At 44.5% G+C, this 9,584-nt stretch overlaps 1 long non-coding RNA gene across 1 annotated transcript; it reads left to right on the forward strand.

Moving 5' to 3' along the window:
• The first annotated feature begins 737 nt into the window (after window positions 1-737).
• Window positions 738-7,966, forward strand: LOC140848395 (uncharacterized). The gene is made up of 3 exons (XR_012129209.1): window positions 738-1,016; window positions 1,463-6,161; window positions 6,434-7,966. It is a non-coding gene; the product is annotated as an uncharacterized lncRNA (long non-coding RNA).
• The last annotated feature ends 1,618 nt before the right edge of the window (window positions 7,967-9,584 follow it).

The following is a 9,584-nucleotide window of genomic DNA, read 5'->3' on the forward strand; positions in this document are numbered from 1 at the left end:
CTGCAGATTCTAGGTATCATCTCTTCTGGAACCCCTGGGTAATTGTTCTGGGATAAGATTGACTAGAGATGCAAAATACAGAATTATTTCCAGGCACATCTGTAGAAGGCCAATTAATCTTGCAGAAGGAGGATTAGGACACTCGTCTTTGAGACTGAGCATATTTTTGGCTTTTCCAGAAAAGAGGGCAACCTGCTGATCCAGATATACAGAAAAGCAGGTCTCCTTCTGGGAGAAGGTCAGCAAGAGAAAGTTTGGACCTTCATACAGGAGGGGCTTATGTCTCAAGCAGGCCACTGAGGTAAAGCTCATACAGAGAGACAGAGACCCAGATTCAGTTGGAACCAAGTCTCTTAACTTGGTTTATAAATAACGTGAATTGGTTTGCCAAAACATTCCCAGCTTATAAGTGTGGAACCCTCAATCTGGACAATAAACATATACGATAGTCCTATTTGTAAGGCCAGTCATTATCTGGCTTCTACTTACTACTTGAGTCACATCTCTTAGGCTTGCTATACGATCCTCTGCGGCTTCAGCCATATTAAATTATGTCCAGATCCTTAACGCCTGTCCTGTTTTATTTAATCTCTGGGACATTGATTTGCTCTTTCTTCCTCCAGCTGCCCCACCCACACCCACATCCACTTTTACTTGTCCTTTGCTTGAAGGCTTAGTGGTTCACTTCCTCTAGGAAGTCTTTGCGGCTCCACCCTCTCTCAGCTTGGGTTAGCTGCCCTCCTACATGCTTCTATTTCCCCATGCCAGTATTTATCACAGTTTACTGCAACTTCTATTTCCTGGATCTTATCTCTCACTAGTCTGTATTCTCCAGGAGGCTGGAAGCAGTGAGTTATTCATAACCGTGTCTCCTGCAAAGACCCGAGTTCCTGGTTTATAGCAGGAGTTCAATAAATGTTCCTGAGCTACGGTTAGGCTGACTTGCCAGAACGGAGAGTCAAAGTCAGGGAAAGACTAGAGGCCAAAGGACCTGGGGCCAAGACCCAGATGGCTAGGTAAGATTGCCTTAATTTTCTCCTTTACAGGGGCACTCATCAGTACCCAACTGGGGAGATGGTACCCTGAAAAATGCATTCCCTCCGCTGATGTAATAAGGTCTAGCTTCAGCCCTACTCTCCCTATCTGGGAGTGGAGGGCAGGGATGAGGATGGAGTATGTTGTAAAGGGAGAAAATGTGAATGAGGGGAAACTAACAAAACCTCCCTCTGTGAACTCCAGGCCCAGCTCTCAAGCCTGAACCACTTTTGTTCCCTGCCGTTCACCCCTCACAGCCTCCTTCGCTCCCCTACACCTGGAGCCTGCCTGCCTCTCCCTCTGCACCCAAATCCAGGGTCAGCTTCCAACCCGGCTCTTCCAGCGGATGCTCCCCATGTAACTCACCCTTGCCTTTGTATCAGTCCTTGCCTTCCAAGGGTTTATTGCAAACATCTTCGTTCCTCAGGCTGATCTACTTCCTGACAATGGACTTCACAGGACCTGGGCCTCTTCTTCTTCAGCCAGCTGATGACCCCCATCCTGCCATCCTCACACTAAGTCTTTTGCTGGGATCAGACCAATCTCCAGCGAGGTCCAGCTAGGATTTTTATGTCATATTCCAGTCTGTTTTTTATTTGAACCAACACGTACCTTACAGAATCAAGAGATCATGTGGGAAGGTGAGGGTGGTCTCAGCCTGAGTGACATCTGGAAAAGGGAGCCCCACTCTGCACTGACTAGTCACTAATGCAACAAGTATTTACTAAGAACCTACCAGATGTCAGCTTATTGACACATTAAAAAAAAATTACTTAAGAGTAAAAAGTAGTAAGAAAGATATCTGGATCTGGGTGATGGTTACATGAGTCCACACTTGTCAAGGTGTTGTACCTCCATATAAAATCAAAAAATTATTTTAAAAAATACCCCCAGTATATAAAAAGTTACCTATTACTATGCTGACTGAAATCTTTTTCCATCTTCTCGAGCATCCAAAAATGGGAATACCTTGGCAAACGCTGCCAGTGTGAGAGCCTCAGCCAGTTGTACCACCTGATCATTACTTCACAAAGCAGGAAGCTCTTCGCCCATGACCTGCTTCGGAGCTCCTTTCTCTGCGTCTCTCACCCCTGAGGACTATAAACCTTCACCTGATCAAGAGCCAGGTCCACTTTCTAACAGCTTCCATGGAGTTGGTAGCCAGAGTTTTCTCTTTGGAAGGAGGAAGAAACCCCCAGGGAAGAAACAGCTCACCAGGGGGTGAAGCCCTGGATGAATTACCTGGTTTCTGCTTCTGAAGTTGAATGAACTCTTATGAACAAGGCACAGAGGAAACAAAATTTTACTGACTTGCCATAAAAAGGGATATTTTGGAGGCTACTGAATTCCAGACCTAGATCTGGGATTACTGGCAGTTATTACATGCATGATTTAGCATGTTTATGATAACATGGGTGCCAGGCTGGATGCAAGTGACACCCTAAGCAGGCCTCAGAATCTTCTCTGGAGCTGTACTCACTCCACCTGGGAAGCCTGAAACACATGTCTCCCAGACTTTTCAAACATTTATCATACTTTGACTATCAAACACCCAAGTTCCTCAGGGACTAAGCTTAGAGGCTTACACCTGTGGTACTAAAAAGTATTGCAGGCAGTAGAGTCCAGGGAACGTGTTGATAGTTGCACAGTCTTCCAGAGGAATTATGGGCTTCATTCAAAAGACTGAATTAAGGAGTGACATTTCTGGTATTATCTGGGCTATACAGAGACCTTTCGCAACAGAAGCGCTTTCTGGACACGGGGACTTCTCGTTCCATAGCTTGCATCAGTAGCTGCTAGCAACCTCCTGGGCCACTTCAGGCCTACCCTTCCCCCAGTGGTTTTCCACAACTGTGCATCCATCTGTCAGCAGCAGTGGCTCCCAGAGGCAGGGAGTCTTATTTAGGGTTAGGGTGTGGAAGGTGCATGTTCTCCAGTGTGTGCGGGTCAGAATCCTCTGGGGAAGCCCTGTGAACTCCCCTTCCCCCTCCAGGTGTTTGTGGTGCCCACCCCCCACCAAGGTTGTGAGCCCCCTATTTGATAAACACTATAGGACTTAGGGCTCAGGAACGCAGAACAGCAGACTCCTAAACTGACCACATGCTGTAGAACTGTTTCTCCACCCAACTTGGACAGAGTCTCCCAGACAAATGATGTCAGTGCAACTGGAGGGGAGACTTGATAAAATCTGTGCTCTTACTGGCTAACAAAACTTATCCTGGAGCCCTCAGGAACTGATGGTGGGAATGTAGACTGGGGCAGTCATTCTGGAGAGCAATTTGGCAGTACTCAGTGAAAATAAGTGCACCCACGCCCTCCTCACTGGAGTCTACACCCCAGGCACAGGGCCATTAAAGGATTTGTGCAGGGGTGTTCGGTGCATCACCGGGCATGGGAATATTAATGACGATGATAAAAATGATAGCTAACACATAGTGGATGAATGATGGCTAACACGCGTGCTCAGTACTTTACAAGTTCCTGGTACTGTACCTTAAGTAAACATAATTACTACTTCTGTTTTAGAAATGAGAACCTCAAGGTATGGGGAGGTTGAGTTAGCAGTTGGTAAATGGGAATGATGCCAGGCAGTCTGGCTGCAGAGCACTCCCAGCTATTATGCTTTATGGTCCACCTTTGTGTCCATCACCAGGGAAGGAATAGGTGAATGTGGAATATAGCTCATTGGGCACACGGACAAATCTTAAAAGCATAGACCTGAGTGAAAAAGTAAGTTAAAAAAATGAATTCCACAGTCCACTTTGCACACACACACACACACACACACACACACACACACACACACACACACTGTATATATGCATACATATTTAACATGTATAGGGATACATAAAATTTCATTTAAGCTTCCATTTTAGACATAAAATTTCAGATGTATTAATGTACATACATCCAAATACATATTACCCAGTAGGGTATCTTGGTAGGGACAACTAAGAGCCAGGGAAGAAGAAAAATGCGTAAAACAAAACCAGACAAAATAAGAGAAAGCCTTTCCTGGAGTGGGGATGACTGGGTGCTGTGATCTGTGGGGGGCCTGACCTGCGCTCTTCTCCTGGGGTTCGTATTTCTCCCCATAATGCCCTTCCTGCAGGTAGATGCAAAGCTCCTCCCCATCTGGGCGGGTGGGGGGGACCCAGGAAGGCAAGGTCATCCTCATCCTCTCTCCCAGGCTCTCTCCAGAGCACAGCCCTGCCCCAGAATGGGTTCCACCCAGGGTTTCACTTCAATCTTAAAATGTAATTTTGTTTCCTCACATTTTACAGATGAAAAGAGAAGTAGTTTAGAGAGGTTATGACTCTGCAAATTATCAGTGGAACTAGTGCTTGACCCAGGTCCCCAGCGTGGAGGTTCAGTCATGTGGTTACAGCCCACCTGCTGGGATGGTCCTGTCCTGGCAGACACCAGCATCCTCTGTAGAAGCAGCCATCGTTTCCAAGAATCAGAGGACTTTCTCTGATTTTGTCAGATGAAAACCTCAAAGCAAGGACTATATAGTCAGGGATGATCATAAAATCATTTTAATTTTTCTTAGGGTTACATAGGAATAGGGCACTACTGCTAACCTTTAGAGAAAATTATTTATTTGTATTTCACGTATCTCTGGTGGTGGCTGATCCTAACACTTGACATTGTTTAGGACATTCCCACCCCTCTATGGTGTGCTTGTCTATAAAGGACATCTCTCACTCCATTCTTGCCAGGGCATCCTGAAATATGAATTCCATAATTTCTAAATGAGTTCAATATGGGAATAGCTCACATTACTGCATATCATTGTTTTTTTATACAGATAGAGAATTAATTCATATGAATTTTGTAATCAGACATACTTTGGGGTATGATTCGGCAAGATGTTATTTGGAAAATGCTCAATGACTATAAAATGCTGTTACTTTATTTGTCCTGTTTTCAGAGTCAGGTTGGCAAGAGAAGTTAATTTATTTCAACCCTTGAAGGTTTTATTCTCACAACACTAATTTATAAGTCACCCACTGTCTATCTGATACCACCAGAAGATACAGCTCTGACGGGGGAGCAAACTGGTAATGAAACAGACTGGACAAAGCTGCAAGGGGCCACCCATACAGGACTGTGTGGCCCAACCTGTGGTTGCTGGTTAGAGAGGGCTCTTCACAGAGTACGTGAGGAGGCTGCAACAGGGTCCTCAGCAAATGGCGGATGAGGCTTGGGGAGACAGAGGGTAGGAGGCAAGGAGGCAGAGTGGCAGCCCTCAAGTTGGGAAGTCAGAAATGAGGAAGAGGGGACGTGAATGGGAGGGGAGAGGATGGTGATGAATGAGCAGGCAGAGGGCATGCCTGAGGGGAGGAAGGGACAGTGTCAGGAGGTGAGGGGCCAGGCCTGGCCTTGGGCTATGAAGCTTACAGGCCATGGCTACTGGGGGTCTCATAGTGACTCATACTGATTAGGGATCTGAAAGCCTGAGTGCGTGGGATTCTGGGAGAGGCTGTTCTGGACATGCGCTTTCGCTTCGTCTCTGATCACTAGAGGCAGAAAGGGGTGTGCCAGGTGGCAGAGCAACTTTCCCTGGGAGCAGCTGCCAGAATGCTCGGATTCAGGCAGTTCATGCAAAGATGCCCCGAATGCCCAGACTCACCTATCCTTGAGCCTTTGCACACATCATGTCTGTCACCTGGATAGTCCCCCTCTGTCCTCTCCAGCTCTCAGGACCTGCACTGTCCAAATCAGTGATCACTAGCCACATGTGTTCTTGAAATGGAGATGTACAGGAAGTGTAAAATACACACAGGATGTCTAAGACTGAGTGTGAAAAAATATGGAACTATATCATTAATACTTATTTTTATATTTATTATATGTGAAAGTGAAAATATTTTGGATATATCAGTTTAAGGAAAGTACAATATTAAAATTAATTCACCTCTTTCTTCTTACTTTTCCTATGTGGCTACTAGAAAATTTCAAATCACCTATGTGGCTTCCATTGCATGTCTGCTGTCCAGGCCTGCTGGATTTCAGGCATCCCGCAAGAGATTGCCTGGCACAGAGGCAAGTTTTCAAGCTCTGGAGCCAGGCTCCCCGAAGTTCGAATCCTGGATTCTGATGTTGCCACATCACGGCCAGTGAGTGGAGCGACACACTTCCTCTGTCCATGCCTCAGTTTTCTTCTCACAACAGCAGTACCTGCCTCACTGGGAAGTGCAAGGCCCTGATGAGGTCTCTTCGCCTTCCCTGAGGCTTTCCCCTGTGCCCTGCTGTGCGAGTCCTCCCTCTGTGGGTCACAGCACCCTACCTCTCTTGGGCCCTGAGCATACCTGGGCTCAAGGTGTTTAAGTCATTCATTAGTTCAGTTTCCCACAGAGTTGCTCCTGATCAACTCTTCATTGCCCTCTAGGTCTTCCTGTCGATGCCCAGGCCTCGTGGAGGGGGTGATGTGTTCCCTCCCAGAAAAGCTGCGGAGTTCCAGGTCATCTGGCAAAGCCGGCCTGCACCCATGGGGCCACACCTCACAAGTCAGGAGATACAGTTCTTTTTCAGGGGTTATGTGTGAGAAGGGGGCAGGTTCTGTTTCGCTTATAAGTAAGCAATTTTATTCAAACACATTCTGAAAAATACAAAATTCATTAATGGACAAGTCGCTTAGGTTTTAAAAAATGAAATTTTGTAATCTTCATAAAACCAAGAAATAGAACATGAAGATCAGTCTGGCAGCCACCTTATATCTCTCCCAGCCCCCTGCCCTCCCCTAAGGATAACCACTATCTTGCCTACAGTGGTCATAACATTCCAGATTCACGTGAATGAGATTGTGCTCTTGTGTTGGGCTTCTTTCTCTCATTAGTGTGTTTATGTATTGTATTTCTATGTTGCTATGTTAGCAGTTGTCTGGGTTTTTTTGGTTGCTGAATAATATACCAGTCTATAGATGTGTCACTATTTGCTTATTCATTCTATTGTTAATGGAAAGATAGACAGTTTTCAGTTTGTGGGTTTTGTGAACAATGCTGCCATGACTATTCTTGTTCATGAAGGAGTAGAATATGGGGGTTTATAAGAATTGGTTTTGTACAGCTATACCAAATGCTTTCCAAACCATTTCCAAAGTGTTTGTACCAATATCCACTCCCAAGAAGTGTGAGAATTCCAGATGTTTCACATCTTTGCAAACACTTTTTCCCCCATTATGAGGCCAAGGAGTGGTTTTTAATTTGCATTTCCTTGATGAGTAAGCTTCTTCTCATTTGTTTATTAGCTATTGGGATATCTTCTTTGTGAAGTTCAAGTCTTTTGTCACTTGCCTCTTCTCCTTAATACTTTATTAATGTTGTTTGGCTGTCTTTTTATTACTGACATCTATGATTTCTTCAAATGCTTTTTATCTAAATCCTTTGTTGGGTACATGAGTTACAAATATCTTTTCATATGGCTTATCTTCTCATCTTCTCATGTTCTTAATGGGTCTTGTTATGAGCACTTCATGAAAGCTAAACAATTTTCTTGTAAAATTTAGTTACTTTTGCCATCTGTTTAAGAAGTCTGCCTACCTGATAGAGCCAGTTTAAAGTTGGTACATCTCATCAACCATCTCATCAACCCCTACAACAATGTTGGCCACTAACAAGGCCTTGCTGTGTTAACAATTCCAGTAAACCATTGGACAAACTGAGTAATCTGTATTACTCTTCTGTTCAAAAGAAACCAAATGCCCAAATGGCGTCACTTTTGCTAAGACCTACCAAGACTTAATACCCAACCTAACTGCCATCTCAGCCACATGCAGGAATGAAATTTCCCTGTCAGTACTAGTGAGGTCATCTGCATGACAAGACCCCCTGCTCTTTTCCTCTCAGGGAGTGTGAACTGCCTGAAACAATCCCTTCTTTTCTTTTGCTAAAAACCTTGTCCCACCCTGCTTCTGCCTATAAAAGCCTTCCATTTTGTACAGCTCTTTGGAGCACCCTTCTATTTGTTAGATGGGATGTTGCTGATTCATGAATCCTTGAATAAAGCAAATTAGATCTTTAAGTTTATTTGGTTAAATTTTTTATTTTTAACACTTTCTAAATGGCATCTGTTCTGTGCCTTGAACCACCTTCTCTCTCCACTCCCCCAAACCTCACATCCAGATTCTAGTGCTCACTCTGTGGTCTTTCCCTGTTTGTCCTTCCCATCCTTTGGCACCCCACCCCACCCCTGGGCTACTACCCATGTGTTCTATTTCAAACATTCATCCTTTGTGAAGTTCAAGTCTTTTGTTCAAGTCTTGTTACCTCATAGTAACAAGAATTACTAATATTTACTGAGAGCTTACTATGTGCCAGGCACAGTGTTAAGTGTTTCCATGCATTCTCACATAAATCTCATGAAAAACTCATCGGACACCTATTAGTACATTTTCAGATGAAAAATGTGAGGTTTAGGCAGGTCAAGGTCTCTAGCTAGAAAGCAACAGAGCCAAAATTCAAACTGAGGTCTACCTGAAGTTGGTGCCCTGATGCTTCACATCATGCCACCCCTCCTAACCCTTTGATTCTCTTTTTAGTGCTGGTGGAGCTCCACATCTTCTATTTAGGACACAAAGGTCATTTTCAATAGCTTTTGATTGACCAATCAACTTCTGAGGAAGAAGTTTGGTTGCCTCCAGCCCAAGGAGAGCCCCTTCCTTTTCATTGCAGTCCCTAGTGGAAGTGACCAGGCCCTTCTCTGCATGATCCTTGCACCTCTAACACACCCATTTTCTTTCCTTCTGTCCCATTCCCTCTGCCTGTCAGGTCCCCTGCAGCTCCTTCCTGACCAGCTGCAGCTCTCTGCATACTGCAGGGTGGGCAGTGAGCAAGTCCAGTGTGTGATCCCAAGGAGTGAAATAGAAGGTGTCTCCATGAGGCTGGGGAATGAGGGGGAATTATTTTAAAATTACCTTTCATAACATAACATTTCTATTGCTTCTGCATGGAGAGTGCAAAGGCCCTGTCCCTAAGTATCTGCAATCCAATCCAGACCATGACACATGGATGTAAGCAGGAAGCACCTGAGAAAACCAACACCACATTTGTCCTGCACTTTCTACTTTTATGTAATTTTATGCTATGACCTCATCAAACCCCTAGAAGGACCTTTGTGAGGTCAAGAGGGTAGATGCAGAGGGGTCCAGTTTATAGTTGTGTGAGCTGACTTCTAGAGAGGCCAAATAACTTGCTTAAATTAGTTTAGGTGAATGACAACAGGTTCGGGAATGAAATTTAAGTCTCTATATTTATAGTCCAATGCTTTTCTATTGGATCTTGCTACCTCTATAACAATGGTCACTAACATTTAAATCAGTGCCTCCTGATAAGTCTTTAAGTGCCAGGCATTCAGCTGTAAGTTAAGGGATGTACAGAGACTATGGTCCTCAGGGAATAGTCTAGTGGACAAAAGGAATATTTAAAACCCTTTTATTGAAATGTTACTTGTATACAGGAAACCACACAAATCACAAGTTTTCAGCTCAATGGATGATCACAAACTGAACTCACTATGAAGTCACCACCTAGAATGGGAACTAG

Source organism: Manis javanica, chromosome 3 (genome assembly GCF_040802235.1).
Source record: "Manis javanica isolate MJ-LG chromosome 3, MJ_LKY, whole genome shotgun sequence".
NCBI lineage: Eukaryota > Metazoa > Chordata > Mammalia > Pholidota > Manidae > Manis > Manis javanica.